Below are 6,075 nucleotides of genomic sequence, written 5' to 3'. Positions count from 1 at the left end.
TTCGGGGAAAATGATTGACCATAATAAAATATTCCAATAGAATGTTTATCTTTGTTGTAGTTAATAGATAAATCTAAATTTACTGAATGTATTCAATGTTTATTTGGGTCCACTAGAAGAAATTTCGACATAGCTTCAAGAACAAGGCTATCATTAGTTTAGCCCCCTATCCATGTCTACATCAAATGGTCTAATGCCAAAGTATCTTGTAGGTGTTTTCTAGAGTGAATAATATCTTCTATAGAGAGAATGTTGGATAGAAGGTCTAGAGAGAGAAGAAACATCATCCACTAAGTAGTGGGTAGAGGGTTTTTATAGTGTTATCCATCTTGTATAGTTGGGTAGAGAACAAGGAATTAAAATAACAATGTCATATCAAGAGGTGGTTTATGCCAAATTCGCAACAAAATCCTTTAGCATTCAATATGAGTCAAGATGACTCTAAGAAGATTAGTGGTTGTCAATGTGTTAGGAATATTGGATGAGATTATGAAGTTGCAAAGGTTTATGCTAGTGAGTTAGATTCTTTTGAAGAGGATTTGTGCAAAGAAATGATTTGAGTGATGTAGGAGATGAAGAGTTTGGGAGATTTAGATCTCGTAAATGAGAAGCAGTTAGGTGTAGGAGAAGCTAGGCTCATTATGGCTATCTCAACAATTGGAAGATGAATTAAGATGTAAGAATAGCAGCAAACTTTGTTTGGGGAAAAATCAGCAAACCAAAAGTATAAGATTTTTTGAAAAAATCATATTAAAAAAAAAAAAAAAATTGTACAAAAAGAGACAAAAACTAACTTTAAAAAAAAATTAAGGGTATTTCCATAGCATAGAGATATAGAGAGCAAACAAAATAGGGATTTTAGCTCACGAATTGTAGAAAATAAGATTTTGTTGTTTATATTCATAGTGCTGATTACAACGCATTGCACAAAGCATACTTCTTAGTGCATAAATAATAAATAGATGGTTACAATTGAGAAAATTTCAATTACAATATAGTTTGTACAAGGTCAACCTATAAACTAATTACAAAGTTCCAAAAAATCAAAGGCAGCCAATGACTCTTGCTACTCCAAATAGAGATATGCTAGAGGTATGCAGGTCTTGATGATGAAGCTCCTAGTCTAGAGCCTCTCCTAAGTTTTCCAATCTCATGACTATCCAAATTGGCCTCTAGGATCTCAAAGTCCTTAGGGTCAAGAAAATCATTAAAAAGACAATTTTCTTTTGTTGAGCAGACGTCATAAATTAGAAAATGGGAATCAACTAGTTCATATTTAACAGTACATACAATTTCTAGAACATTGTCAAAGAGAACTATATGAAGAGTGTCAAAGGGAAATCGTATGACAAAGGAAGCACTTGAAAAGTTCTACCTAATAGGTTTTGAATTAAATAGCTCAAGATAGAGTAATATTAAATACTTTTGAAACAAAACCTTACATCTCAAAAGACCATAAATGATATCGAAATATTCTCATTGATAACTATTTTAGTAGATTTGTAAAACAGTAAAGGGAGTGTTAAATATTTTTCCATTAGATAATAAAGACCTACTAGTACAAAAGAAGAGAGCAACTATTTGAGCCACAACTTTAGCTATTATTAAAGTAAATTTTCCTTGATTTTGCATATAAGTGGATGACAAAGTTAAAAACATTGATGGAATTTGAGTTGAGAAATTGAAAGGTTATAGGTACAAGTTTCAATGGAAAACAAAAGCATGAGGAACATTCCCTTACAATGTGACAATTGCTGCTGAAATCAATCTAGATCATTAAAGAGAAAATATATGATGCCTACTTTGAGAGGGATTAAGATAAGCCCACAAGACGAGGGCATGACTTCTCTCAAGGCATGCATTAGTTTTCTTAATACCTATTTAATATGCATGGAATGCTACACTATATATGTCTAAAGCATCCATGTATTGCTATTGTACTCTTTGCAGGCCTTATGAACCCCCATGTATACGACAATCCTAAATGGAACGTAATTCCCTAACAAGTGAAGGGCATGCTTTTAAGCAATGAGATTCACCTATTAACAAAACATCAAGCCTATAGAATATATAGGAAAGTCAAATATAACCAAAACACTCCTTCATTTTGATACAAAATATTGCTATAGTTCATTTTTTTTAGCACTAGAAGCTGATTTTTATCATTTTGATAGGAACCATTTTGCTTCCAATTCCACAATGTTTATATACCATTATGTATATACTTCTGCTTCCCATTTGATTATACAATTATCACTACCATATCATCTTGTCATTAAAACTTGATGGCTAGTGTCAAATTAAAACTCCAAATTATCACACTTTATAAGCATCTACAAAGGAAAATTGTCCAAACCTAACCTTGATAACCTAAACAACCACCTTGGTATTATTGTTGATAACTAAAATGTTAAAATTATTTTGAATAGTCAAGTTCACAAGAATTCCAAGAAAACAAACCTATTTAGGTTGAGATCAATCCGATAGAGTTTTGTTTTTGTGTAATCTAGCTTTCTATATTTACTCTTGGCAAGTACTCTTATAAGGTTTAGATATGTTAAAAAAATCAGATAGAAGCCATAGTATTTATGATATTGTTTACTATTTCCCACTAATTTGTGTCTTTGGATTTATATACATGGAAAACATCATTATGATCCTAAGGCAAATAACAGTAGTGTGGAAATAGAGAAAAAAGCAGCACATCTCTTAACCATTCCATGTTGATGTACTTAATATCAAACATGGAAGCATACCAAAGAGTGTCTCTATTTTAATGTCCTTAACATCTATTAGAAATATACGTCCATTGAAGGTTGGAAACCTGCGATTTGCCTCAACAACCTAATGAAATATGGTGACTGTTTGATGGTGAACCATATCCTAATGGCCAGTACTCAATTCTATGCTAAAAATCAACAAAAAAAACTTGATTAAATAGCAATATTGTACAACTAGGGTTTCTCAACGAGTTGGTGGCATTTCCCATATTATTTTTTTGCAATTAAGCCCTTAAAAATCATTGAACATCTTGGAAATTGTGGCTACTTTTTGCAATTTATTGGGAGAAAAACCATTTTGATCAAAGATTTTTTTTAAATTGCAACTTTTGTGATTTTTTGAGAATTTATGCTTCTATGGATGGAAGTTCCATTTTTCTCAAGTGATTTGAATCTAGAGGAATTGATAGAATGGCTTATGGAGATGGAAGGATGCATTGTATTAGGTGACATGACTGACCCAAGGAAGTCAAAGTGAGTTGGACCAATTTAAAAGGCCATTCAACCCTCTAGTAGAAGAAGTACAAATCCAAAGAAACAAAAGTGGTACAAATCCATAGAAAAAAAAGTGGTAAAGATTCCCTATTGTAATGGCATGGTTGCAAAATTGGAGGGGCAATTTTTTCCCATAGATTATCAATTGGGATGATAGTAGAAAATTGAGGACTAAGAGAACTTATTGTTAAAAGGCCATGAGGTACAAATTCAAAGAGAAGAAGTGGTAAAGGAAAGATTTCTAGCTGGGAGGTATGGTTGCAAAATTGAAGGAAATTTTTTTCCTATAGATTATCATTTGTACATGTTGAAGAAGTGACAAAATTTGAGATAAAGAGCTTATTGTGAAAGACTACACGAAAGATTTATACAAGATAACCATACAATCTAGTCATGATGGGGTGGATCAAGAGAAGGTAGTAAGTTATATGAATGGGTTGAGAATTTTTATACAAGATAAGTATGGTTTGAATGCACATGGTAGAAGAGACTTATCAATGTGCATTGAAAGCCAAAGACAAGATGTCAAGAAGGCAACCAAATATATTAGGAGGAAGAGGGAGGTTCACTAATGGTAGAAATCAATTACTCAATGATAAAAATCAACAATAGCATGAGGAAGAATCTAGTACTTAACAAATACCAAATCAGCGAGCAAGATGAAGCAACTATGGAAGAGGAAGAGGTTGGGCATTTAGTGGAACATGTTTTAGATGTAGAGAAGCTGGTCACTGTTCTTTTGATTGTCCTTGGGATTGCAATGGCAATGCAAAAAGGTATGGTGGTAGCACACAAGTTGCACAAGAAAATTTTGAGTCTGTGGCATCACTAAAGTAAGTTGAAGAGCTTGAGAAAGGATAGTATTTGAGATTGAGGAGGGTCTTGAAGATTGAGAAGAAAGGGGAAGTTTGGAAAAGGAGACACATCTTTAGAAAAATGTGCAAAACTAAAGGTAGTGTTATAATGGTGTGATTGATAATGCAAATACAAAAAGCTTAGTGTCTACTAAAATGGTAGGTGTTGTGACATTTTCACACATCACCCCATCACAAATGGGGACCCCCACTTTTCTTCTTTCTAGGATAGTTGTAGAATCTTTAGCTATTAGCCTTTCACTTGAAAGAGGTGTAGTATTTTAGGTGGCTAGGAGGTAATCAAGTCAGATCTCTCTCTTTGGGATGAAGTGAGGTCAATTAGTTCTAAGGCTTGCGAAATGAACGTTTTCTTGATGATCATTCCATTTGATCATCATCATTTACTTGTTGAATCAGAGATGAAGTGCTGAAATTTGGAAAAGACAAATTGTTTTATAGAGTCAACTTTTGGAAGGAAGGATAGGCTAGAAGTCAAAATTATCCTAAGAGGCTCGGAACAAAGGGATTAAGATAGTGAAGTTATCATTTTGGGATCACTTTTATTGGAGCCCAAAATGTGTGAACTAAGACTTCCAGTGGAGCTCCAAATCAGCGAACTAAGATATTGAAGATATTGATGAGGAGGATATTGAAGAAGAATATCCTTTAACTTATGACTCTTTAACTAAAGAAGAAAAAGAATATGTCGACGCTAACATAGAACTAATTAAGAGTACATTTAATCTAGGAAAGGAAGAATTTATAGAAACAGAAGAACAGTCTTATCAAGATTATAACACTTCCTATAAAAAAGAAACAGGTTTACCCGACGCTATTCAAACAGACGTAGGTGAAATAAATGGTATTTCTGTTGCACTCGGAGTTATGTATTTTCAGTTCATGGGAGGCAGTATGGGCTCGGTAGTGGGTGAAAAAATAACCCGTTTAATATAGTTTGCTACTGAGAATTCCATTAATTCTCGTATGTGCTTCTGGCAGAGCGCGCATGCAAGAAGGAAGTTTTAGCTTAATGCAAATGAATAAAATAGCTGCTATGTTGCATACATATCAAAAGGAGAAAAATTTACTATATATTTCAGTTCTTACATCTCCGACAATTGGTGGAGTCACTGCTAGTTTTGGTATGTTGGCTAATGTCACGATTGTTGAGCCTAATGCATACATTGCATTTGCAGGTAAATGAGTTATTGAACAGACATTAAACCAGATAGTAGATGATGAAGATCAAATATCTGATTCTTTATTTGATTTTGGAATTAAGCCTTGTGTATTTCATTGTTGGCAAAGAGACCACGATCTTGATAAGTACATTGCTAAAGAGGTTATAGTAAACTTAATAAATAGCAAGTCAAGAGGGTGAATGTGTAGCAAGATGATCAATCTTTCACTTTCACTTCTAGCTAGGCCTCAAAAACACGAACTAACATTTCCAGTTGCCCCTTCAAAATGTAAACTAACACTTCCAATCAAGCTTCAAAAGAGAAACCTAAGGATAGGTTATTTCCAATCAAACTTCAAAAGAGTGAACTAAGGATTAGCGACTTCCAATCAAATTCCAAATCAACGAACTAAGTCTTGATTATTTCGGATCAGGCCTTCAATTAGCAAACTAAGGTTTCCTATCAACCCTCCAAAGAACAACCTAAGCATTGAGAATTCCAATCACCCCCAAATGTGCGACCTAAGACTTCCAGATGGGCCTCCAAAGTGTGACCTAAGACTTCCAGTTAGGATCCAAATGTGCAAACTAACACTTTTAGTCAAGCCTCAAATTAGCGAACTTCCAATGGAACATCATATGTGCAAACTTCCTTTGCCACTTGAAGCCAGTACAAATCAAGCCTATCCCAGACCTGATACCTATCAAATTGGGCATATAAAAGTGAGAAATCAAATGTAAATCGGGCCTGAGACACAAAATCAAA

At 33.9% G+C, this 6,075-nt stretch overlaps 1 pseudogene; it reads left to right on the top strand.

Annotated features, from left to right (window-relative positions):
• Positions 1 to 3,945: 3,945 nt before the first annotated feature.
• On the top strand, positions 3,946 to 5,510 carry LOC131858311 (acetyl-coenzyme A carboxylase carboxyl transferase subunit beta, chloroplastic-like; annotated as a pseudogene).
• Positions 5,511 to 6,075: the final 565 nt, after the last annotated feature.

Source organism: Cryptomeria japonica, chromosome 1 (genome assembly GCF_030272615.1).
Source record: "Cryptomeria japonica chromosome 1, Sugi_1.0, whole genome shotgun sequence".
NCBI lineage: Eukaryota > Viridiplantae > Streptophyta > Pinopsida > Cupressales > Cupressaceae > Cryptomeria > Cryptomeria japonica.
The sequence above is the reverse complement of the archived record's forward strand: the minus strand, read 5'-3'. Positions and strand labels throughout refer to the sequence as shown.